At 36.1% G+C, this 27,783-nt stretch overlaps 1 protein-coding gene across 3 annotated transcripts in view; it reads right to left on the reverse strand.

Moving 5' to 3' along the window:
- The window catches only part of LOC124354599 (repulsive guidance molecule A-like), a 127,377-nt gene that overhangs the window by 28,619 nt on the left and 70,975 nt on the right, over positions 1–27,783 (reverse strand). The window contains exon 1 of one of the 3 annotated variants that reach the window (XM_046805179.1): positions 19,616–19,876. The exons of 1 other annotated variant lie outside the window; for it this stretch is intronic. The gene's annotated coding sequence lies outside the window, so the exon portion shown is untranslated. Of the gene's footprint in view, positions 1–1,905; positions 2,017–19,615; positions 19,877–27,783 lie in introns of those variants that run through there. One more of the 3 variants, XM_046805180.1, reaches the window with a different exon arrangement.

The raw sequence follows: 27,783 nt of genomic DNA on the forward strand, positions 1-27,783 counted from the left end.
CAGGACCGGGCTGTTATCGGGGTCGCCTTGGGCCCGGAGCACTGCGCGTCGCTTCTTGCTGCCTAACCAAACTTCCTTCTACATGCCGAATTCACCGTGCATGATCTGCTCCTTTCGACGCGCCAAGTTCGCTGTGCGTGGTCCGCTTTGTGATGACCAAAGCTTGCGTATACACCGGGTTCACTGAGCATGATCTGCTTCGTACTGGCCCAAACTTGCTGCTTACACGACAAGTTCGCTGTGCGTGGTCCGCTTTGTGATGACCAAAGCTTACGTATACACCGGGTTCACTAAGCATGATCTGCTTCGTACTGGCCCAAACTTGCTTACGCGCCAAGTTCGCTGTGCATGATTTGCTTCGAGATGGCTCAAACTTGCTTACACGACAAGTTCGCTGTGCGTGGTCCGCTTTGTGACGACCAAAGCTTGCGTATACACCGGGTTCACTGAGCATGATCTGCTTCGTACTGGCCCAAACTTACTTACGCGCCAAGTTCGCTGTGCATGATTTGCTTCGAGATGGCTCAAACTTGCTTACACGACAAGTTCGCTGTGCGTGGTCCGCTTTGTGATGGCCAAAGCTTACGTATACACCGGGTTCACTAAGCATGATCTGCTTCGTACTGTCCCAAACTTGCTTACGCGCCAAGTTCGCTGTGCACGATTTGCTTCGAGATGGCTCAAACTTGCTTACACGACAAGTTCGCTGTGCGTGGTCCGCTTTGTGATGACCAAAGCTTGCGTATACACCGGGTTCACTGAGCATGATCTGCTTCGTACTGGCCCAAACTTACTTACGCGCCAAGTTCGCTGTGCATGATTTGCTTCGAGATGGCTCAAACTTGCTTACACGACAAGTTCGCTGTGCGTGGTCCGCTTTGTGACGTCCAAAGCTTACGTATACACCGGGTTCACTAAGCATGATCTGCTTCGTACTGTCCCAAACTTGCTTTCGCTGTGCACGATTTGCTTCGAGATGGCTCAAACTTGCTTACACGACAAGTTCGCTGTGCGTGGTCCGCTTTGTGATGACTAAAGCTTGCGTATACATCGGGTTCACTGAGCATGATCTGCTTCGTATACACGCCAAGTTCGCTGTGCGTGGTCCGCTTTGTGATGGCCAAAGCTTACGTATACACCGGGTTCACTGAGCATGATCTGCTTCGTACTGTCCCAAACCTGTTTACACGCCAAGTTCGCTGTGCGTGGTCCGCTTTGTGATGGCCAAAGCTTGCGTATACACAGGGTTTTCTGAGCATTATCTACTTCGAGATGGCCCTAACTTGTTTACACGCCAATTTCGCCATGCGTGGTCCGCTTCGTGCGGATCCAAACCCGACAAGCTAAGATTGTTGCAGGCCCGCTTTACGCATCTTTACCCAGCCATACCATACACTAAGAACTGATTCACTGAGAACATAGTAACCCCCTAAATATTAAGTGGAGAAATGAGGGAAGTTACACTCTATAAAAAATGTATCATAGACCAAATATGAAGCATTGAACTGAAATGATGATGAAAAAAATCATGCAATGATCTAAAAAAAGTTTGTCATAGTGATAATATTACCAACCTGTTACAGATTTATATTTAACAGATCTCAGCAAGTCTTACTTCTCGTTTGTACGATATTTATTACCTTTTTTGGCACCTTGACAATAATAAAAACCTCTTTTTAGAAAAGCCTCTTGTCCTACTATAATACTAATTTATCCATCCTGAAAAAATTCTAATAGAATGATTTTCAAAGACGGCACTATTTCCTTATTATTTGTCAATAATCCAAACTACACTAACAATTTGCTACGCATTTACAAAAATAATTGAATTATTAAAGTATGCACAGTAGTTATTTAATTGCATTGTATAAACTACCAGCTATAATATAGACTAAATAAACTCACAACTCGAGTCAATGCAGTCAAAGGCTGAGGTGGAAGGAACTTACCTGAAACAGGAGAGAACAATATTAATACAGGCTAAACTAATAAAATCAATTGAAAAATATTTACATGAATACAAAATAGATCACGTTTTAAGGGTTCTCAGTTAAAATTCAATTATTAAACTTTAATCAAAATAGAAATTCTCTCTACACATTCCAGATCTGTTCCATAATGTATGACATCAGAAAATATCAAACAGAAAGTGATTGTGTACGGAAGAAGGAAAGGAGAGAACGGCAACAACGCTCGCGGAGAGAACTGGCAACGTGGCCTGACCAGGTAGCCGACCCACAATACCTGTTATTGGTGCCCTAAACAAGGGCTATTCAAAGACCCTTTACTCAGGCCGTACTTATAATTAATACCCCCCAATCGCCCAAACTGGGGTCTTTTAGGAACTGACAACAAAACACTCCACGGACTGGTGACAATAATAAGGCGAGAGCTGAAAGATGCTGGGAAGGGATAATGAGAGAGAGCACGGAACAAAACATAACCTCACTTCTCCGCAGCGTTATTCCCCCGCGCCGCGATTTATCTGGTTTCGAGTAAACAGAGACATATTCCTTTTTTAAATTTCCATTAATTATACTACAGTACTCACAATAATATCTGAAAATATTTCCTACACAATTTCTCGACCTTCAGCTTTGTTTCATTACAATTTAAAAACATAGTTCTGAAATGTTTTGAATAGTTCTGAAATTTGACATGACGAATATTTTGGATCTAATTAAAATACGTTTTAATTAAACTTTTAAACGGTAAAAAATAAAAAGTTTGTGTAGCATGGTCTCTACGTACTGCGGTGTTTACCCAAGGGAGGGAAATTGTGCAAAGATTCTAAAGAATACAGATAAGCTGATAAGAAAGACGTACATCTCCGGTTTATCTTTACAACATACTCTATAACATACTCGTAATTACCTACGTGGATTTCGTAACTGTTGCTCTTCCCTGTCCCTCCCACCCGTACTGGTGAACTCGACAAACAAGATCGCTGCAGGAACTGTAACCTCGTCTTAAAATATTTCCGGGCTTAGAATATTATCTTATCTTAGATAATGCTACGCGACAGTACAGAATTAGAGGAATCTAAGAGGAATAGTAAAAACACAATGGCCGTTTCACATGTCTACTTCTGGAATTCCTCAAATCGGCGGCCAGATCTTACACAATAATTCTTGGTCATGATCTCGTATTGGCGGATTGTCTGCTTGTCACTCAGGTCAAATAGAGACGAAGCCGTATAATTCTGTTATGCGCAGGTTGCCTAGGACACGCCAAGCCTAGGAGTGAGACCGGTCTGTCGGTAACTTATTGGCTTCAATTTCAAGCCAAGTCGATAGGCTATTAACGTAAGTTTTCTTGACCATTGGGCAGGAAATTAATTTCGTCATGCAGACTACCATTACCTGCGAGGTTCTAAATAAACATTCAATTACAGGTTCATCGGCAAATGTCCACTAGTATCATTTAATTTAAATTTGAGGTACAACATGACGAGGTATACTATTTACACACATTGTACCTATCGTCTATCTTTTAACCCATTATTAATAACGCTACTCAAAAGTAAATTTGTAAAAAGTAAAAGTGGAAAATATTATCTTTAATATTTAATTACATATAAGACAAGACGATGTTTTTATAAAAGGTTGTAGGCGTTGCTAACTGAATGTTTTTGGAAGGGTAGTAGGCGTTGTCTAAACCGAGATGAAGGGATGCGGGAGTAGAACCAGCTGTTATAAACATCCATATGTCCGGAAGTATCACCTTCCGCCATTCCAGACATCATCAGGCCATCAGCCAATCAGCGCTCGCTTGACAAATCAGCTGTTTTTATTGTTGACACATAAATAAATAATTCAAACTTAAGTCTAACGTCTTAACGCCAAGCCAGACCCTTCCTCTGTTAAAATAGACGTATTACGCACCACAGTAACAGACTATACATGGTATAATTCTGTCATTTTACACGTATCTCATGTATCTCGCTACTAAGTATCAAACGTCAAACAAAAATAAAATCTCGAAAGTTTAATTATAACTTATTGTTAAAAAATAAGTTTCAATGATGTAACAACGCTATACATAAAATAATTAATGCACCACAAAGAATTAATAATTAAAACAAGTACAATCATCTGATGGTGCACGTTTGTGCTATTTGATGTTAAAATAATGAATTCATTAATTAATTGCACGTTTTTCTAATTAACGATATCACTAGAAATCCATGTCCGAGTAATAACAGGTCATTACTTAATTATTTTACATGAAATGTAGGGAATTAAGTCTAGACGAAAGGCGGCACTCAGATTAGTAGTTTATGCAGTTCGCCCTTAGCAAGTTGCTATTATGCAAAAGTTACGGCAGAATTAGAATACGCAATAGTAGAGCGGGAAACAGCCATTTAGCATAGAGCAATTTAATTTGAAAAATTGAATAATTTAATGCTTTTTTCATGAGGGAGGCTCGTTTATTGCCAGCAATTAATACAGAGATGATTAGATTATAACGAGGCGCACGTCTGGGGGAAAATATCACTCTGCCTTCAATTAAAGTTATAAATTACTATATATTCAATTCAAATCTTTATTTCACAAAACGTTACATATTATGGCAGTGCTATAACAGGTGATATTGTCTGCTATTCTAAACTGTATTAATCATACAAGTAGTATTCGTCGATATAAATATTATTAAATTTAAGTGCTAATATAAAAAGTACATTACTATTAGTCATACTGAATAAATAAATATGCAACAGATAAAAGTAATTGGATATTAAATTACTTTGGAATTAAATAATAAATATAACATTCAGACAAACTTACTAAAACTTAACAACAATTAATTCAACAATAACTTAACATATTTGCCCGCAACAGATAAACGTAATGGAATATTACGGTTTTAATAATAAATATAAAATTCAGATAAACTAAACAATAATTATTAATTTAACAATAAATTTAACAAATTGTACATATTTGCCAAATTTGTACAAACTTCAGGCATGGCATTTGATGTACCGGAAAGCCACACCAGCATCATCGAAGAAATTCATCTACTGAATAGAACAAGCCATCCATGAGGAGCTCACGGAGCCTCTTTCTGAAGATTGTTATTGATGGTTCGTTTTTAAGGAATATTGGGAGGTATAGCCAGGTGTTTTTTCGTATGTATGTATGTATATATATATATATATATATATATATATATATACACAAAACACAACTGTTATCGTGTCCTGAAGCATCATATCAGTACATTTCTTTACAAAGAACTCTATGCTAAGATGCTACTGAGCGTGTTCACAACCTATCTGGTGAACTAATTTGAGACAAATCTTTAAAATAATTAATTTTATTTCTTTGGAGTGTGACACTTGTAGGGGATCTGGAGGAAGTAGCCACATGCTACCAGTTTAAAAATTATACAAAAGCGGAAATCGGGAAAGAATATCTTGATTTCCACTCAATCTCGACGAAAATGAATAAAGTACATTATCCATTTGCTACACCGAAGCTGCTAGCAGAAACCAAAATGCTTAGCTGGTCCTTCTTATCGGATTATTTCCTTTTTGTATCAGTTTTTATTTTGAATAAGTCTTAAAATTCCAGATTTTGAATGCCTCTCTCTATACCTGCGTTTGGTTTATAGGAGGGTGTCAACCTCTCCAGCACTCCATCTTCATGCCCTAAAGTCGGCTTAAAACTCCAGATTCTGAATATATCTCAATCTCTGGGTTTGGGTGCCAGGAGGGTGTGACCTTCTCCAGCACTCAATCATCTTCATGCCCTAAAATTGTTATAAAACTCCACATTCTGAGTCTCTCTCTATCCCCGGGTTGGGGTGACAAGGAGAGTGTCAACCTCTCCAGCACTCCATCATCACCATGCCCTAAAGTTGTTATAAAACTCCACATTCTGAGTCTCTCTCTATCCCCGGGTTGGGGTGACAGGAGGGTGTGAACTTCTTCAGCACTCCATCATCTTCATGCCCTAAAGTTGTTATAAAACTCCACATTCTGAGTCTCTCTCTATCCCCGGGTTGGGGTGACAAGGAGTGTCAACCTCTCCAGCACTCCATCATCTTCATGCCCTAAAGTTGTTATAAACTCCACATTCTGAATATCTCTCTATCCCCGGATTGGGGTGACAGGAGGGTGTTAACCTCTCCAACACTCCATCTCCATTCCCTAAAGTCTCATGACTGCTCTAATTTTATGCCACTGCAATTAGCAACAGCAAAGAGAAAAAGACACATAAGAGTACCATTTAGTAAATTCTACAGAAGCGAGTGAGTGGCTGGGAAGGTCGCCAGAATCGTGGATAGTTCCATTGCGGCCAGCCATGAGAGGCTGCCCTATAGCAGATCGGGCGCGGGTGTTGGCTGGTGTTGCTACAAGATGCGGCCCAAGATATGATCCTGCCGCGCCGCCAAACCGGTTTTCTGATTTATACCTCGCAGTCAACTCATCCGACACCCCAGCGCCGCCTTTTTGTTTCTCTATCCGGCTAGAATTTCATTAATTTTATGCCCCCTCGTCAGAGTAGCGTCTGCTATGTGGTTCTTAATTGTCAGAGGCAGGCTCACTCGTTAACATATCGGTATTCCCGAAAATCCCAGACGGCGGCTCCAATTTAACTTATAGCAGTATTAAATCTTGGACCACGTCGTATTTCTTCGAAGCAAACATTTGTCTTTGAAAGTTAGAATACAATAGTTCTGTTCGAGTCTTACTGCATCGGGAGAAAATTAGATAGTAAAACCATATGGCGTTAATTAGTGAAGCATCTCTCTTTATTTCCGGTGAAATAACGTTTGATTTGATGATTACAGCATATATTTGACTAGCTTATCACTTAAATACCTGGGAAAATAAACAAATTCGATTGAGTTTTCTAATATAGTAAAGAAATGTTCAAATATATAAATTAAAGTACTAACAAAAACAAATTCTAGCAACATTTATTTACAATACGCTTAACCGCAATGAATTGATTACTGTTTCTACTAGATGCGTACTTGGGTACAAACAAATCAATTCACTTCCAAACTAATTGAAACACGATAAAATGCCATTGTTATTGGAACATTAAATTGAATATGGAATATAACTGAGCAATTCCATGAAAGGTTCCAAATCAGTTAAAGGTCAGTTTATTACTTTGGTATTAATATTAAAATTGGCTAAAAATCTTTAGCAGTGTTATTAATTTAATATTACCTTCGAGTCGCTCAAGCCAAACCAAAACCAAAAGTGCACAAAAAATCTTAAAATTGTTAGGTTTTTAGGTCTTAGCACTCCCAAATCTCCCTATTGCGTAAATTACTTAATTAATATAAGAGACTTTCCATGTAATTCATGCTATTAAGATGCTATTATAGAAATTGGCCGAGTGATTCGCCACAGACATTCCCAGTCACTACCATAACGAGATCAGGTCGAGGATGTTATGGTGGTGAGAACATGTCCATAGAAGACGCTGGGAAAGGGCTGAGACTGGACGAGATATGATGATAGATTCCACGAGAATATTGGTATGCTGGCAGTGCGGCGCTACGCAGAATGCACAAGTAACTCGGGCCGGTTAAGGACATAGGAGAAAACAACTATCTGGACTTGCCCGTCTATTGCATCAATCGCCAACAGAATCTGGGAGATAGTTGTTTGGCTACTGCATGTAACTCCCCAGATAATGTACTGGACTATCTTTTCTGATTTATCTAAGAAAAGCGAATATCCATGCGTTAAAATTTAAATGTTTTCGAGATTTGTTATCCAGAGGGGTAAATTTTTCATCGTTATCCATCCAAATTTTAATATTGTATCCAAATTCTCCTGCAAATTCCTTCATAATAGTAAGAACAGGCGGCGCCCTTTCCTAGATAGCTATGCACATTCTAACGTCATTGCAATTTACTTGATAATATTGTTAAGAAATGTTTTTATTTTCCATAGATTTCGTCGGCTGAAAAACGTGAGTATAAAATTAGCAGCTGTACGATACAAAAATCTCTCCTGGAGCATCTTGACAAGCCGAACGACTCGCTGCGATGATGAACTCAATGCTTTCGACATAACTCGGCTCAATTATCACCATCTGATCGGAACGCTTGAACACCTGACACCTACCTGACAGCACGAGAGGCATTAAAGGATCACAGTCCCTGCAGCGGTGGGCATTTCACTAAATAAAACCGCGGCGGGACTGAATGGAGTGACAGGTAAAAGATAACAGGCGCAAATTATAAAGCGATCCAAGAGAAGATTATAGAACATGCCGGGCTGTCTGGAGGGGAGATGGTCATTGTATGGGATGACGGTGCAGGCGCCGTGGCCGCGACGGCCTAGCAGCCGCCGTTTGTTCCCGGGCCTGCGAGGATCACGGTCGGGTAGACGGTAGACGTACGTCTCTGGCCCGTCACTCTCTCTGTATCCTGAAGCGACCACGCATAATCGGTAAAACACCATAGGCAAATGAAGAAATCTTCAAATTCTACCGTTTACAGAAAGAAACCATTTGCACTACAAATATATTCCATATATGAATATCCTTATAGTTGTTCTTCGGTAAGCCTTACACCCAAGTGATTGATACAATCATTATCTTAATAAAAAGGAGGCTCCTCAAGAATTAAAAACCTCAAGCTTATCCCACAGGAATAACCAAACATTTATTTTATATATTGGTTATTTAAATGCAAGCAACAAAAACTAAATAGTACTTACAATACTTACTCCTGTTTAATACAAGGGCTATATAACCCTCCATACACACTTTTCATTAGTAAGAAGCTGAGAAACCACTCATTGCACTTAGTCCTAAAATGGCCTTTGCGCATGACTCCGGAGTGACAGGATATTCAGGATGAGGTCGGGTATAGAGGCCGCCTTTTGACGAGATCTCAGGAAAAAGGATATCGGACTTTATCACAGTCATATCAACTTGAAAGACGGGAATACCAGTTTCGTCCTGCCTCTCCAGGCAAAGCGGGTAGAGGGACAGCACACCCTCATGTGAAGGGTCAACAGTTTTTAACGCCAAGGGAGCTCCACCCACTCCAATAGTTATCTCCTCCGCTGTAGACAAGACCTATGGGATCCACTCTTACACTCCCATATATACACAATTACGGTTAGTGGTGTGCCGCTCCTGGACATTCAGTGTTGCTACTGCTCTCTAAGGCAACCATATCCTGCTCCGAGTGATTTGGTACGGCGAGAAAACGATATAGCTCAATGCTACTGTACTCTGAGGAGAGCACCTGATGAAACAATGAGAATATCTTCATGTAAATTACACTATATATCGGGTTCTAGTCGTCTCCGATGTCGAAACGATATAACGAGTTCACCACGATATTCTGAGCTACCTCGTCACCACCGTATTTTATCTCTTCATACGATCATGACTCCAGATTTCAGGAATCAAGTTTGTAACAACAACGCTGCACTATGAGGAAGGTGAATTGGAGGCTCTACATTCATATGTCATCTTTATTTGTACTATCACTGATCACACGGAACATTATATTTGATTGTCAAAACATATCAAAGCCAGGAAGAAGAAAATTAGTCCAACTTGAAGAACAACCTGGTGCTTTTTATGATATGAAGGGCAACATTCAAAATATGTCTCAGAGGCATGTTGTTCGTTTTGTTTATAATACAGAACTATTCCATAATCATTAATCAATCCTTGCAGATTTTGTATTGCCAGTTGTTGTTAATTTCTCAAATATTATCTCAGGTCACAATCTGTGGGAGAGCGGAGAAGACGAAGAGCAGGCGGCCTCACCTCAGTAGTGGTGAGAGAGAGGCATACGATTGGCACAGACCGACAGACGAGAGACGGTGACGGGGTTGGGGAGAGGGGCTCGGGCTCCCAAACCCAAAATAGCTCCGCGACACAAGACCAGACAGCGAGGCTCACATTCCGTCTGGTCTCTTCACTTCTTCGGTCTCGACAATTAAACTTGGCTAGTGTCTCCATAGTCCACGGTTAGCCATACATTATTTATCCATCTGCCAATATCTGCAATTGTTCGGTCTCGAAGAAAACTACATCTTACGAACATTTCACTGTAACCTGAAGTTAAAATAAGATATGTTGATTCAGTTAAGTGGTTTAATCTAAATTACATCCATGTTTGTCAACTATTGAATTTTCCAAATGCTTAATGGAAATGTTCAACCAAACAGTTAACTTAACAATGGATATAAATAAGCAACGCCTGCTTGTTTGCGGTATGTTGTTCCTGATACCTCTTTCCACAATAAAAATGCGCACATAATACTCACAGATGAAGTACCGTAAGTGATTTGTTGTATTTCAAAACCTAGGTATATGAAATCATCGATTGATGTTTGAGAAATGAATCTCTAGGAGAACACCAGAACTCGATAACGCAGGCTAAAAGTATAACAAAAGGTAGTGGCAAGCCGTGACGGCTGCTCCAATTTGGTCGGCGTCCAGGTGCCGGTGAAGAAGACACCTGTGTGGTGATATATATAGCGGAATGTACGGTGTAGCAGAACGGAGCTGGGCGACTGTGCGATGGGGAAATGTCAAGGATAGCCCTGCCAGCCACGGCCTGTTTAACATTAGCATTGCAGACAGTGTCCAGCGTCTAGACCGTGGCAGACGGTAATCAGGCAAAACAGTTGGTAATTATAGGCGGCACCTAGTACAGTACGGTAACGTATAATAGTACTATCCTTATTACTATCCTATTATCCAAAAATTATGAAAATCAGTCGAGACCCCGAAGAACTAGTAGATTATACATACATCATAGACGATGGCAAATACGGCGGTTATGCTGAACATAAACCTACCGGTTCTGTCGGAGAAATGTCAGGAAAATATCGACATTGTAATGCAAATACGTACAGCACTACATCCGGATTTCCCTCGCAAATTTTAGCTGTCGGATTCCAGATAAAATCAATATCTGACAGAAGCGTATGGGTGAAAGTGAAGATTTAGAGTGGATTGCGCCGAACTGGACTGAGCCAGTGACATTCTCGGAACCGTGTTGCGCCTAACGGTACGGCAACAGCTGTGCTGTAGCTTGCGACACGACCGCCCCCGCCTCCACTCTACTGCCGTGACCTCCGATAGAGGGGAAATCTGCAGAACAGCTGAGAGCAAGCAGTATACCGGCTGCGGCAGAGCATGGCTTCCTTGCAGATGATCGAGTACTCGAATAGAGATATTTCTTCACCAACATTATTTCAGAACCACAGCTCTTGTAGGAAACTTTATTGTGGAAAGTTTCGACCGGTTAGACCATGGCGATCTCAATTCCCAGCGATAGGACGATATCTTCTCGGTGTGGTTCAAAATATTTTGATGAAGCAAATGTTTACAAATAATAGGATTAGGAATGCCTCAGTAATGTAAAACATAGACCAGTGGGCTTCATACATTTATCTGATTATAGGAAGTCCAATTTCCTTTGCTTGCTCAGAGTACTGGATCTTCATAACAATATCGATAAGCGCAATTCACTTATGTCAAATGCGGTGTAGAGTAATGTATAAGTAAGAAACGCAGGCAGACATATCTTCATCTAACAATACCTGATAACACATGCCCCCTTCCCCACCCCATATTGCTTGCCAATTCTGTGCCTCGACCTAGACTGCAAGTCAATAAATCCGTTCCCGGAAGATCATGGATAGATCGGAACACGATCCTATGTAGCGATATATATTATATGCAATTTGCCCAGTGATCGAATTGTTGGTCACTCAGCAACCAAATTGTCGCTCTATAATTGACGATTTACGATTTTTAAAAGTAGTTCAGATATCATGGATTACAACGCGTATTCCATAGACGACTACTACCCACTAGATTATTTGGAATTAAACAATATAATGGTTAGAATTACGGCGAATTTTGAAAGAACAAATCTCCTCCCCACCAAGAGCCTGGGAACACTTGCTCTAGGAAATCCTATACCGAGCAACACGTGTGTGGAACAATACAGCCCAGGGGTCTACTGCTTCTCCCTGCCGCAGCCACAGGTGTCGGTCGGCACAATCTGGCATCCTCGCAGGTGGCAATCCGGCAACACCGCGGGGTCCTGTCAGACCAGTGACGAGGGTTGACCGTCCACCTCCAGATGTCCCCCACACCCTCACTCTCACCCTCTACCATCGCCTAGGCCTCTATCGTTCCAATTACAGCCGTTTGTCCCCTAACTAGCTATTTAGTCCCGGCAGTCCCATAATTGGAAAATAATCCCTACGATTTAGTCGGCAAACGACAGATCCATCCCCAAACATCTGCTTCCTTTGAATCACGCCTCTTATAATCTGGTTCAATAAACGATCACTGTCAACACTGTAATCTTTGTATTTTGATTACCGAGCTTAACCAATTCTTAACAAGTCATTCAAGATAAATGTTAGTTCGATTTTCTTTTTAAAATTAGGAGCAGAATAAAGCGAACAGAGCTTCACTTTTTAATTACGTTCTTGAGTTTTTAAGAACTGATGAATTCCTGCAAAGTCCTAAGTAATAAATAGCGAGTTTAAATGTATTACAATGGAAATGTTGATGAAGAATTAAAAACTATTAAGACACAAATAATAGTGTATAATTGTACAAAGGAGCTTTTGAAGTTGAATTTATAAGATCGCCAGTTGCAAATGTGTACAGCAAGCCATGCTATTATTTAGACGATTGACCCTCGATGTTGCTCAGAGCGAAGTCGACCACGGACCGCGGTGCTACTGCTATGCCAATTTCCCATCTGTATTTGGCCACGGTGACGGCATGCCGCGGAGAGAAGGCGCGGTGTACGACAAGGGACTGTGTTGTCCCCCGACTTCGGCAAGGCCGCTATCCTATCACAAGCATGCAGAGCCGTATTCAGTTTCCGTTCTGTTTGACCGTACGTCGCTATTGGAAACCCAAATAATCCATCTTCTCATAGAATTTTACGATATATTTTTATAAGTACTATGCTGTAAACCAGTTATTTAGTGACTAACCAATTGAAAACAGGAATAATCAACATCTCGGAGAAAAGTAATTTACATACATTCTGTAATAGAATGTCTCATTACAGAAATGAGCCGATACTATCGACAAGTTATTAAATTAACAGACGCATGTAAACGATATAGATAAAACTAATGGACCCTCCTCCTCCTCAGAGGTAGGTATTGTACAGCATTAACTATCAGATAGCCTCAAGGCACCCGTACATAATCGGGGTCCTTGTTTTGTTGTTCAGATTAACATCTAGATAATAAAGTATAGTCCAAGGTCGAAATACAAACCTGAATCTCCGCATTAGGATCTCGATAGTAAGTTATTACAAAATATAACACAACCGTCACTAATTCTGGGAATTAGGTCTAACTTATAACGTTTTGAATATTATTATAACGGATGCAGAAATAGTAATTTATTCCTGCTATAATTCAAGAAATTTCGTAATTTTCAGGTGTTACGCTAACATCTGTAATAGATCGCATTATAAGTTCAAGAGCAATTTTGTTATCTGGAATAAAACGTAAATTTAATTATTTTTTCACAGTCAATATTATTTACGGAGTTTTAAGTGTTTCAAAGCCGGTTCGAAGCTTGTAATCGGAGTTTCATGTCGCTGGTCTATTAGACAATATATACTTTTTTTTAATCCTCATGATTCGGTCTATACTACACAATAGTATAACAATCCAATGATCGTCATATCTCATTTATCTTCAAGCTTCAATGCTTAATCCCACCCTCTGGCAGTCTTCCTTCTTTAGAATCATAGTCTGCAAATACTTAAGTCTACTTTGCTGGGCCTGGTTCTTCAACTGGTAGTACCGCACTAAAAACAGATATGGCAACACATTTTACTGAAAATCGTACAAAGCTCGTATCTGTGTTTAAAAAAATTATGCAGCCCGCATTATTCCTTTTCTACATAGATTTTCTACTCTTTCTAAATCACAAAGAGATGTGATAAACATACCAGAATTTTTTTTGAGATAAGAAATTGTTATAAGAAGGAATGCAATATCGTGTTCTGTAATGGTATAATGAAAAGAGTAATAGTACAGTTAAAACCTGAATTTCAGGCTGGTTCCATGGTGATGAATCAGCAACCATGTCTCTCTGAGGAGAGCCTAAGCAGTAGTTGGAACATTTGTTTATTAGTAAACAGTTATGGCCAGCTAAAATCTCAAATAGGGTAGGAACCGCTCAATTAGCGACCCAGCCAGATGGCGGCGGAAGGCAGAAGGATAGCTTTCTCCAGTCCAAGTGGAAGAGACGTGATGGCAGGACATCGACCGCCGCGCCGCGCAGGCTCTAGGACCTTGTAAGGAAACTGGCCCGTGCCTGCCGTGCCAACTACCGTACCACGGTACTGCACATTGTACCTGCATGTACCGTATAGACTCGGTGCACCCGGTTCGAGATGATGCCTCAGTAGGTTATAGCCGCTACTCGCAGCTGATCAGCAACATGTGACAACTGACATGGACTGTCTTCCTGCACCTTCTTAAACAGTGTGTTGGCATACGACTTTGCCTAAACTTATCCTAAAGGAATATGCACATTTCAAACAACAATCAGTAGGACAATCAGTCTTCAACGGGCAATCGAATCGCGAACACACCTTAACAACTGTCCCAACACCATACACGACACAGGTTCCTTTACCTTTCATGTTGATGTTACAAATAAAACTATTTAAAATAAGGAAGAAATCAGTATACATTGAGGAAAAGGCGTATTATTCTACTTTTAAGGAATAAAATCAAAACTTGTTCTGTCAACATTAGGCCTACAGTAAAACATGTAAGTTGCAGTAAAATCCTCCAAGTGGCGATCGCCCAAATTTCGAGCTGACATTTGTTATAGTGCATGCGTCAGCAGTATCATCGCGGTACATATATCACTGCAATCCGAAATAGTTGGTATATTTTGTTTCTCTGTATTTACAAATATGCCATGTTTACAAAACAACGATCAGTTGAAAGTAAAACGTCCATCGTTTCATCGCGTTTCGGTGTTGTTTTGTTTGAATGTAAACGTAAGTACTTGATTAAATAATGATTGGTTTCATTTTCAATGGTTGTATATCACATTTAAGTATTACTTCGACTTTATGGATAAATAATCTGTAAGTACGCGTGTGTACGCTATAATGTAGAGTGTCATTACTATTTTAGTCAGTAATAAATTATAGGGCTAAACAGTATCTTATTATATAGTGCACGTTAATTCATAATTTTTGAATAACTTAAGACACACCCGGTGTCGAAATTAATATTTCGGTGATTTTTAAAAAACAAACTGAAGGCTATAATTAACAATTTTTCCTGTTCATACTATCTGTGGTCATGAATTACGAATTCAATTTTTGTTCGTAAAGCATGTACAAGATTGTAATTTTTTTAAACTATAGACAATTAGAACCTTTTTGGTCATCTCATCTTTTAATATTGCAATACTATAATTTTTTTACAGTATATTCGAACAAAAATGTACTAATCAATAACTAATTGTATAATCACTATAGTTTATAAGATTAATTTTTTATTGTAGAAGGAAATTACACATTCTAGCAACTGTCAACAAAAAAGGAATATTCAATCTGGAATTCAAACTTACAAATAAGTAACGCAGTTAATTCCGACATATCCAGTTAATTCCGACATATCCGGAAGGGGCAGGTAAGTAATTCTCCATATCCACCCCTGGTCACCACTTAAAAGTCGGGATATAAATGGTTTTTAAGGTCTATTGTATGAACACAAAATCTTAATTTTGTAAACCCCATGAATTCATTTTGAATCTGCATAAAAAGAGAGTAGGGTGATTTTCAGGATTTGGGACAGGACTTTTGCGATTTTAGTTAAATGCTTAATATATTTAATATGTTATATGTATTTATGCTTAATATATGTATTATTTATACACGTATTTGTCCGTGAAATAAATTTAAAACAAAATAAATATTTAAGAGAGAAATCTCATGTTTCCACCAGTTGTAGTTCTGTAGGAATCCAGATCGTCAAAATAGTTCATTATCAATAATTAAATATGATCTAAACATTTATATAAAAATAACATAAAGTACTTTTCCGCAATAGTAAATGGAATATTGATAACCGAACATTAACAAAATATATTCTTAGAATACCAATCTCCAAACGCCTCTGTGTGAAAAATGAATAAAACACAACAAATGAAAGACTCGCATTAGTAATAAAAACATTACTAGTAGTTAGCTTTCTCCCAATTAAAAACAGATTGATATTCGGTTACACTCTGGAAGAATTACTGAATAACGTGAGAAACCATCATTGTGGCCATGAAGGAAAGCATAAAAGGAAGTTTCTACTGGGTTGGAAGGAGCTATCACAATAATCAAATCCGCGTCAGATGAGCTAATGTGATCCTAATGTGGACTTGATTATGGACTCGACCACTAATGATTGTTCTGTCATTGGAACCGCGTGACTTGTATCAATATCACTATGCTGCCAAGAATTATACATTTTAGATGGAGTAATTATAATATAAAATTCTATACAACTGAACGGAGTCCCATTTTATGTGCTAGGGTATAATTTGGGTATATCAAACTTCGATGTTTGATGACGAACGTCTGGCATTTTATCCATAGAAAAAGTTTATAACTCAACTCAATTTTCCAATAATTGTATGATTTTGAAAAATATATAACGTAAAAAATCGCTATAATATAACGCCTGTTTATCACTATGGTAAATGGAACTTGTATCGAAGATTGGCACAACGTAAAAACGCTGATTGATATAACGGTTTTAGGTTACCTTAAATTGGTCAAGTTTTATATACTGTGAGGTAAACTATCAATGCTAGTTGCTACAACATGATCTGACAAATTTTATACAACTTACTTACCAACGGTAAGTTCTATTAATGCCAAATAGGAATGGAAAATAATCAGCACACTGATCCATTGTGCCGTTTCGTGACCACAACGAGACCAATGAGCTGTGCGCCGTGATTACAAAAGGTCAACAGGGATAGAAAGCTGCAACAAGCAGCGGCTTGGCGGCACGGCGCGGCGGGATAACCGACTATATTTGGTCAAATAGGTTATGTACATGGCGAGCAGGCCGAGCACAAAGTTGTGGCTGAATCAGCTGTTTGTACCTCGCCACAGCCTTACACACCTGTCGCGCCTTATCAACTTCCTCCGATAACATCGCATCGCGTTGTCATGCGATAACATATTTATAACTCGTTTGTGTTGATTCAACAGTTCTGTATAGTCTTCTGCGAAGTTATGATTTGCTGAGTGTTTTGAGAAGTTATTTTTATTGCTTCCTCAGTTGTTCGCGCCGCGCCCTGATTCATCGTTACGAATGCGAATTTGTAATTTTAAACCGGTCTGTCTGGAATTTATTATTGTTTCATGCAGTACAAATCCTTTTTTTAAGTGATTGTATATAATGAAATGAACCTCTTATTAAAAATAGTTCTCCATTGCCCCTTAAAATTTCTTTCATCACTGTTGGAAGTTCGTCCACTGAAATGTTTAATTTACACGGGCGGGCACAAAAACGGGAGGTTCCGATACTTTACATTTTACGAGCCTTTGCCCTGTGGGAGAAGGGCCCGGCGGTGGAGCGGAGCGAAAATTCCATTCCGCCCAAAAGAGGACGACAGCTGCTCCCTTTCCGCTTAGCTGTGAACGCCTGAAAAAACTCCCGATGATCCGTTTCACGGTCCAACAAAGAAGGGCCCGGGCAACAGAAAGCAACAATAGCACTACCTGCCGATCTAGCTAAGTTATTCTGGTCCACTACAAGTAAAATTCCAATTATGGTACCTCTTGTCGTTATCACACCACCTCAATTTATTTTCAATTCCTGTGTAGAGGCAAGGAACAGGGCCAATCTTCACAACGTCCAATCCAGTTTTTATAGTATTTCGGCAAAATTGCACGATGTTCATATGTTTAGATATTTTAGACGTACTGAACCTAACTAAATAGGTCCTCATTTAACCAACCACCTTATAGCAATATTGTAAATCACAAAGTATGAATTAACCCTTTTAATATCATTACAGCGATCGTAAATTTTTTCGCGAAATTGCCGACAATTGTTATTTATTTTGCATCTTACAGTTCATTTGTTATAGGGATTTTTGACGTATCTACTGCACAATAGCCTGACATTATTTGCTACACTACAAAAATCACTAAAATGGTTAAACATTTAAGAAAAATCTCTTTCTTAACGGATTGTTCTTATATGTGTCTTAAAAATGATTTACTTTATTAAATTCAACTATATTGTGGCTTTTGGAAATACTTATTTCCATTTATTAAATTACTATAATATTGGTTTGTGCATCTATTATTTACAACAGTGTAATTGCAATTAAAGATAATATATACAAATTTTACTACACCACTCATGCATAAACTGTATTACAATTCTTTATGTATATAATTAGAATACTGATAACAACTGGAAATCTGCTCTTATTCAGATTTCCTGTCCTTTTGTGGGTTAAGATTGTGGTTGGAAATGTTCCATTGATTGATAAATATTTCTCTGTAAACTGTATTACTGTTTATCTATGCCACCACTTGTGTTTTTTAAAAGTATAGATTGGTTACTACAACTTGGTACACCAATGGTAACAAGTCCTATCATTGTTGGTGAAGGTTCATCTCAGAACTCCATTAGTTTTGGAGTACCTAGACATTTATCTGACTTCTTGTGTTTTTGCACTAATTTATGAAATTCGAATGTACTAATTATAAATACAATATCATTAGCCTATTAAAATTCTCCCAAATGTAACAAAATATTTACACAGATTATGAATATAAGAGTGAAATACATTTTTAATCTGAATTTAATTACACCATGAAGAAAGCTAAGTGCATTTATTCTTCTTATAATGGATATATATATATATATATATATATATATATATATATATATATATCAATCTTTTAAGCGTTTGTAACCACAAATAAAATAATATATTGTAAGCTTTGAATACAAAAAAAGATTATTTAAATACATGCATCCGGTATTGTATTAATTTTCTTGTATTTGCTTAATTTCAATTGGGGGGACAAGAGCTTACAAGATTTATTGTTTTGACTATCTAATGGACAATATTACTGCCACCACATAACACAAAATTGTATTTAAGTTTATTAAGGAACAGTCAGATAATAAGGCTGAAAAACTTTTCAATTCTAGCCTACATTCATGTTACACGAATTTCTTAGAAATCTTGTAATAAATTATAATGATTGCATGAAAAAATGTCCATAATCATGTTAAAATCTTAATACTTTTTAACTGACAACTTTAACAAGATCACATTTATTACAATCGGGAAGTTAGGCCTACTTTCAATAAATTCGTAATCTAAAGGTACAAGATTGCAAACACACGATCTCGAAATAGGCTACGACTAAATTAAAACTAAAAGAGGCGCATCTCGCAGAGCTGAGAATATTTGGCAACAAACAATATTTATATTGTTGACAACAAACAAACAAAAGTTATTCAGACGTTCTCTAGTTTGATCAAAGTAAACAATAATCGCGAACTGATAATATTTAGCATGCGTAATTACAAAACATAAAGAAAACACACGAAGTAACTTACAGTTTGCTCAGGACGAAGAAAGATCCTCTGTAGAAACACAACACGTCTCACTCAATTGTTTTCATCAACTAACAGTAACACTACAATGTAGTTACGTTATCACTAAACTGTGGTAAGTGAAATGCTACGATAGTATCAGCTAGCAGATACATTTTGTCCAGTATGTTCGACTGACTTGAGTACCGGAGCGCGCGTGAAGCAACCCTCTCTCACGACAACATAACCTCAACTGGCGTCACTGGACTGCGGTACTGCCAGCCAGAACTAGAGAGCGCGAGATCTCAGAGATTTCCCCCTCCACTTCGCACAAATCTTACCACTTCCCCTCCTTACGCGTCCACAGTAGACTCTCCTTTTCATCTTTGTAATCTTTTAGAAGACCGGTTCACAGGAGTGACCGAGACGTAAACAAGAACGGCTACACCTTCCCCAACCCCGTCAGTAAACTACAAATGAACTACCTCACCTAAATAAAAATGGTCTTCTCGTTTCGGGATACTATTTTTAACATTAATTCTCTTAAGATAAATATGATTTCAATACATAAAAATGTGTCTCAAATTTGTATAAAAAGTTATAAAAACATATTAAATACTGATTTTATTAATGTCGCTCATTCGTCATATACATTTTCCAGTTAACTAAATTTGGGCCGACCTAAATGCTTGAAATTTCAAATTAATTAATTAATAATTAAATCAAAAATTAATAATAAATTAATTAATTTCAAATTAAACGTCTGACACGTTGACTGATTACTTTATCGTTACTTAGTTATCGTTGTAATATTAGTTATATCATAGTCATAGTCATAAACCTTTATTGTCTGTAAGCAAAACACATAAAGTACATGCAATAGACAACGTCAATGGCCATCAACATAAATATATTATATATATATATATATATATATATATATATATATATATATATATATATACATATATTATTAATAAATATATAAATATATTACATCATATTAAATACGTATAATGACCTAGACATGAACATACTACATACGTTCTGTACTTTCATTAAAAATAAATTACATTTCACACAATTGAAACAGTAGTAGGCCTATATATAATTTTGCATACCTTAAGTAGTTTTATAATACTGCGTTTCCTAATCATAGGTAATTGATTTGTAACAGACGCACACTCTTTTTTACACAAGTAATAACAACACAATTTATGAAATAATAGTTGAATTTATGCTATTTAATTTTTATATTATTTTTTACAAGATATTAAACGAATAAAATAACAATTTGCAGTATATTCTTTTAACTTTACAATACCGGTAGTTCATTTACCTCAGTTATCTCAATCATAACATAATTAATATTCAAATTTGAACCAGTCCAGAATACTAACACACACACACACACACACACACACACACACACACACACACACACACACACACACACACACACACACACACACACACACACACACACACACACATATATATAAATAAAGTAGATTTAAATTTGTCATAATTTTTCTTTTGTGAAAGAAATGTGTGGGAATAATGTTTTATTTTGACGTTTTGCTATATTGACTTATTTTTTATTTAAACAAAATGTAACGAAACAACGAGTCCTAAAATACGTAAACGATCAATCAACTTAAATTTCCCAATAAATCTTTTGGATACAATTAACATTTAGTTCTTGGAAATTTAGTCATACGCTATTTTGAAAACTAATGTGGGAAGTAGGAATTTGGTTTACAAGTGGTCCTAACCTCAAAATGATAGCGAACTGTGACTAGCCCTTTCAGCGTATTATTAGCTTGTTTAAATCAACAGATTCTAATGCGTATTTTTTCCTGCATACCAGTTATGTAAAAGCTTACTATATATAGAGGTTACGTATCGACCGCAGATGTGCTAAACATAGAATTTATTTGTTTTTGTTTACCTTCGTCTATAAATACATTGCGCAATAGCGAGTGAGTTATGTACTTTAACAAAGATAGGAGATGTTTAAATATACAGTACGCCTAAAGCTAGATTAGGTGTGACTTTAATATATAGCGTGCGCCAAGATGTGTCACTTATTTACGCCGTATCTTGCAGAAATATTTTAGTTGAATATTACACTTTCTTGTGTAATAATAACTGAATAAAGGTAGTTGTACTTATAAATAGTGATACTCTAAAATATGTTTATTTGCCAATAACAAAACAGGACTAAATGGAAAATCACAGTGACTATATTATTAACAATAGTGATAGTTTTTCACTAACACACACGCAGATCCCTCAAATACAAGTGCCTAGTAGGCCTAATGAAACCCAGAATTTTGTTATTTTAAATTTTACAATAAAGTGAATATATACATCTGAATGAGTTGAGACCAATATTGAAATATATATATATATATATATATATATATATATATATATATATATATATATTAAAACAAAGTTTGTATTAACAAGTTTATGAGTGTTCACTTTCTCTGTGTGTCTAAAGTCACAGTATATAACTTACATATTTTTCTGCATTGTGGAACCTATGAATTGTAGAAGGCTCCATTAAGGACATTTCTTAGCTTTATGAATATTGCAGGAAACATTTTATATTAAAACATGCACTTAATAGTTTTAATTTATCTTCAAAAAGTTATATTCTTATTCAAAAACCAATTATAAAGTTAAGAAACTCTTTGAACGTTGTAATATCTTATTCGTAGATTATTTCTAAACATTACTAGAACAATCTGACGTTTATAAGTTTCTAGAGTTATGTTGGTATAAAGCTCCAATTTAGTAATTTAACTTCCACATAACATTATTATATCACAGTTGATATTGAAATTCATATTTTACAAAGATACAAAGATATGTTTTCTATTGTTTGCCTGCTGCAAAATATATGTGTACGGTGTTCTTTGATTATCAAACTAATCGGGATATTTTTTTAAAATATTATCTAAGATCTGATTACTTGGGTGATAAGCTAAATTTAGGGTAGGAATATGATCGTCTATTTGATTCAAAATAACTTTAGACAAATTTCCAATTATATGCAGTTTAAAGACATGTTCATTATAAAGATTTAGATCTCTTTTTGGTAACTTTTTGTAGAAGAGATTTTTACAAATAGAACTCCTTAGTTGCAGCTTTGGCAATTTTATTTATATATAAACCATGCTTAGTCGATGAGCTTTCAGGTTTCATAATGAAATAACTGTGGTGTTTCTATGTTTGCAATAAGTGTTTCACATTCGATGGTGTAAGTTGTAAAATACATGTTTCTATTTGGTTTTTTGTATATAATATAGATGGTAGCTCAATACAATCACATTAGTGCATATTATATTCATGCCACTGTATTTTTACCTACCTATCCATACTATTACCGCCTCCCATGATAACTAGGAAATTGTTTTTATTCAATACTTTTAATTGAACCTTTTGCACCCCAGTTACAAGTAGATTCAGCTTAGCACACTTCTTCAAGATTGGCAAGAATTGGGGGTAGATAATACAAACACCATCAATTGACTTCTAAGCTCTTTCCTCACGTGAAACGTAATCTCAACACGTAAATATGTGCTTACTCTTGCATCTGTTATAGGTATAGATGTCAACGTATAGAGTCGATTCATCATGTACCAAACGTCTTACTGGGGTTTATTACATTTTTTTCTTCTAAGGGGCAACTACTCAAAGACCTTTTGCGCACCCTGGCATCTGAGGTTACTACCCTGATTGTTCTCCAGTCGGTATAAGTCTCTTGCGAAATGAAGAAGTTAATGCATGTATAATTTTCCTTAGTTTACAAAAACGCTTTGAAGGCAGCAGCTGTTGATAATCGGACGTATTGTGCCGATATTGCGAAATGGTAGGCCTACGACCTTATTTTGTACCCACATTTGAATGTTATTGAAAAAGGTTGTTAATATTTGTTACAACGTTATTCAATTAATATACAGGTTAAACACTATAATAAACAAAATACGGAATTCGAAAAACGCCTAAAGGTTTTCGTCAAATTTAACTGAATTGATAGGATGATAAAAAATAAACAAAACATGTACTGAATTGTAACAAACTGCATTGTAAGTTAAATTCGAGTAATGTATAATATTTTACTTAAGCGAAGTAAGATTTAAAATGTTAATATACAGTAGTAGAAATATACTGTATTAAAATAAAAAATGTGTTTTATACTTTATACTAGCTACACACAGTATACTACTATTGGAACTGTGCGAACTGGCACTGGCACTCGATGTGGAGCCGGCGTCTGCCCGCCTGTGAACCGGACTGCCCCTGCTGCGCCGCCTTCGGACCAGTCCTGTGTAGATCTCCGCTTTGTTTTGTACCTCTAATTGCTATCGCACATTAAAGGTTAGAATCACTATGTTTAGCAGACCGCTTCACGCCTAGCCGCCTCGCCGCGCCACGCGTGGGCCGCAGACACTTTCATGATTTAGGGCTCGTTTACATGAAACCTACCATTTTGACATTTAATTGACAATTTAGTATTATTTATTCATCGCGGCTCGGCGGTACAAGGATACAGTATAACGGATTTGATATTTTCTCCATCGAGACACCTTTTAGATTTATTAACCCTCCTTAATGTTTTGTATAGTTTTATTGGTGGCAGTAGTCAATTTCTCTGTCTTTTTCTCGGCTGGATTTTTGCCACTGTTGCTTTCAGTATTGGACTAGCTGCAGATTCGGTTACACAACAACATATCTATAAATAAAATATCATGCCCCAGAAAATGTTTTTGGTATTGGATAGCTTGACCTTTCTACGTGGTTATATTCATTCTTATAGATAAAATACTGTAACCCCTGAAGAAGTGGATACCTTGTTTTTAAGTGAGCAAATTAGAGTTTTTGTTAGTACAATAATTAAATATGCCAAAAATGTGTTAACTCACAGTAAGTACACACTACTTACTAAGTCATTACAAAGACTACTCCGGCGATGGCCTCAGGCAAAACGTATGTCAAGTTAAACAAACTGCCTTAACATAAACATTCTTTTTTATGTAGGTTGCGTAATTCCATTAAATTACATTTCACATTGAACCACGTTTGTACTTCATACTTATTCACACTCCCTTTTCTCTAGGTTACCTAGCTGTTATCAGCTGTTAGCTGATTCTGTTACTTTAATTTATAATGTATTTTTATATCACGATAATAAAAAATATAGTCACATTTATTATAGATGAGTCAATAATTATTACAACACAATAATATTTTAGTTTGTATAATATATTTTTGGAGTTTCCTAATAATTCATACAGACCTGTACTTAAAATGTAAAATGAGATTTTTATTTGCAATTGTATTATACTACATTTCTTTTCCTGCATAATGTAAACACATACAGTAGTCATATAATGGCGTGTAAGGAGTTCCTGAATTATAAAATTATTATAAAGAATAATTTATTCATTAAGGGGATCCGCCACTATCTCAGACTTTTTTTTTATCTTGACTTTTTTAAGTGTTTAAACTTATTTTTATTATTGAATGGGACTTAATTAGAGGATTTATGCATTGAAACCAAAAACTTAACAATTAATTTTGTTTTTATGAGGCTTTTCAAAAATTTTTTTTTTTTTTTTAAATTCAAAATAACTTTTTTATTTACATAACCTATATTAAAAAGTTGAATATTAGTTTGTTTCTAACACTACCAAAACTATTCCTGTGTATGGTCAACTTGGTAACTTAAAAAATAACTTACTTATGAAATATTTTACAAAATTATAAAAAATCCCTCAGTTTTTCTAATTTTACTTTTTGTTCTCCTACTTTTATAGAAATAATGCTTGTATTACATTGCCTGTACACACAACCCTTCTTCATAATGTCAAGGTACTATGGTAAAAATTTGACAGCTATATCTATGATAGTAACAAAGTTATTCAAACTTACGTGAAGCACGTTCCTCTAAATCTAAGTTTTGAGAAAACGGCCGTAAAAGTTAATATTTGTTTATAGTGACTTTAAAACTCTCCTGCGCCATATGTAACACCCTCCACTTTTTTTATTTTCTTCCTCTCTCAGCTGGGCACTTTTCACTAGTTTCCTGTACTTCTTGTATTTTTATGTGTCTCTTTCTTTCCGAAGGCGAAGACGATGAGAGTCCGTCTTTTGGGTCGCACTGTATTACTCCCCGGTGAAATACCAGCCTTAGAAAAGAGCTTGGTCATTGTCAAGGCATGTCCCTCATTTTACAAGCTAATGAACTCTGCCACCAAGGCATCAAGCTTCCTTTTGGCAGTAAAAATTGTTTTTGGACATTTACTCCATATAACTCCATGTAGGGACTCGTTTGCGTTTTGAGTTTTTCCTGAGGAGCATCTTTTTAGAAGATCATCTGTATACAAATACTTTAGAAACTGACTTTCTTTTCAAATTGCTTCTGATTTTCTTGCCTAATTTTACTCTTCCCATATTTACTTACCATATGAGCACAAAGTAAGCAAAAAAGGTATGCCTAGCCTAAGTCAAAAAACTAAATCACCACTCGAAATTCACTGAATAAAAGCTATATAAGCTTTAGTTAGCTGTTATTAGTTGTCACTTTGTTAACAGTCAAACATAACCTCCAATAACAATAAACAATGATTATAAACTCAAGAAGCAACCAGCAGTGATGCAACTTTTGATTTACAAATTGTTCATCACTTTTTATCATTTTTTATGTAAAATACATAATGTATATATATATATATATATATATATATATATATATATATATATATATATATATATAAACATGAACATTTTTATTTTGTTGTGAAAATGTACTTTATACTTTGTTACTACGATTCTATTTCATCAAAATACATTTATGGTAAAGAAAATAATAATAATTGGTGAATATACCAAAACGTGATTGAAAAACTGCTAAAACAGAGAGGTGCACTGTTTTACATTTTAGTTAAAAAATACATGAACAAATATTCATATTGAGTTAAAATATAACCCACATGTTCAGAACTATATATTTAACCTAAAAATCCACTTTTTGGAAAAAGTTTAAAAAATTAAAAAATCGGTAAAAAGATAGTGGCGGATCCCCTTAAGAATATAACGGATTATCATATTGCCATTATAACATTAGCGTACTACAACTGAAATATTACTGTAATGTATTGTACATAACAATAACTCTTCCATAAATGTTATTTTAAATCCTCAAAACTAATAACTGCACAGTTTACATTTATATTACAGTTGTATTTATTGAAATACAAAACTTATACCCTACGCTTGAAAATAATGTTCTATGAAAATAAAGTAGGTATTCAGATAAATATGATTGTTTCCCATAGTAAGACTAGGAGGCTATCGAATAGCGTCATGTGTTCCTATATTGGATGAATACACTACTTTCTGGTTTTCAATGACAAAAGGATTTACAACAGTTACAATTAGTACTTTGTAAAACATGATTTTATTTTGAGATTATGGAAACTGTTTTGCACGAAAAATGCCAAAAGAAAACAGATTATGATTATACAGTCGAAAAAATAAGGTTTCAATATTGATAACTACGACAAACTCACTTCATAACTATTGTAGTTTCAAAATTTGGTATTGGTTAGCAACTACTGAGGGTTTTCAAAAACTGGCCAAAAAACCAATTTCAAACAAAACAAATTTCAAGAAATATAAAAATCCAACAAAAAACTGTTGTTTCTCCCTTCTCACAATCTTCTGTTCTTGTTTAACTCATTATGTAAACCTAATAGGATTTATAATTAGTTTAAAATATTTGTTGTTGAACTAATAGTATGCAACAAAATACAAAAAAATACGAAGATACTTCCTTGTTTATAAAAGGTTTAGTGATATTCGCGATGAGTATTTGTAAAATACAGTAAGGGGCGCAGTAAAATCCGAATGGGACAGAGTTAAAATTTATGTTTATGTATAATGATAATATTCTAAATTAGTTGAACTTATGTAAGATTATAGAACGAAGTGAGGAGGAATAGAGAAAAATTTGTATTTTTTGCATACTTTATGATGGAAACTAGATTTTGTGAACAGGGTTTGAGCCTTCTATAGTTTATTGAATGTTAGCGTACAACAAATATTTAAAATCATCTTTATGAAATATATGTGAATGAATGTCTTTTATCATAGTTGTACTTGCAGCGTGGTATTAA

The sequence above is a fragment of the Homalodisca vitripennis genome, chromosome 2 (assembly GCF_021130785.1).
Source record: "Homalodisca vitripennis isolate AUS2020 chromosome 2, UT_GWSS_2.1, whole genome shotgun sequence".
NCBI lineage: Eukaryota > Metazoa > Arthropoda > Insecta > Hemiptera > Cicadellidae > Homalodisca > Homalodisca vitripennis.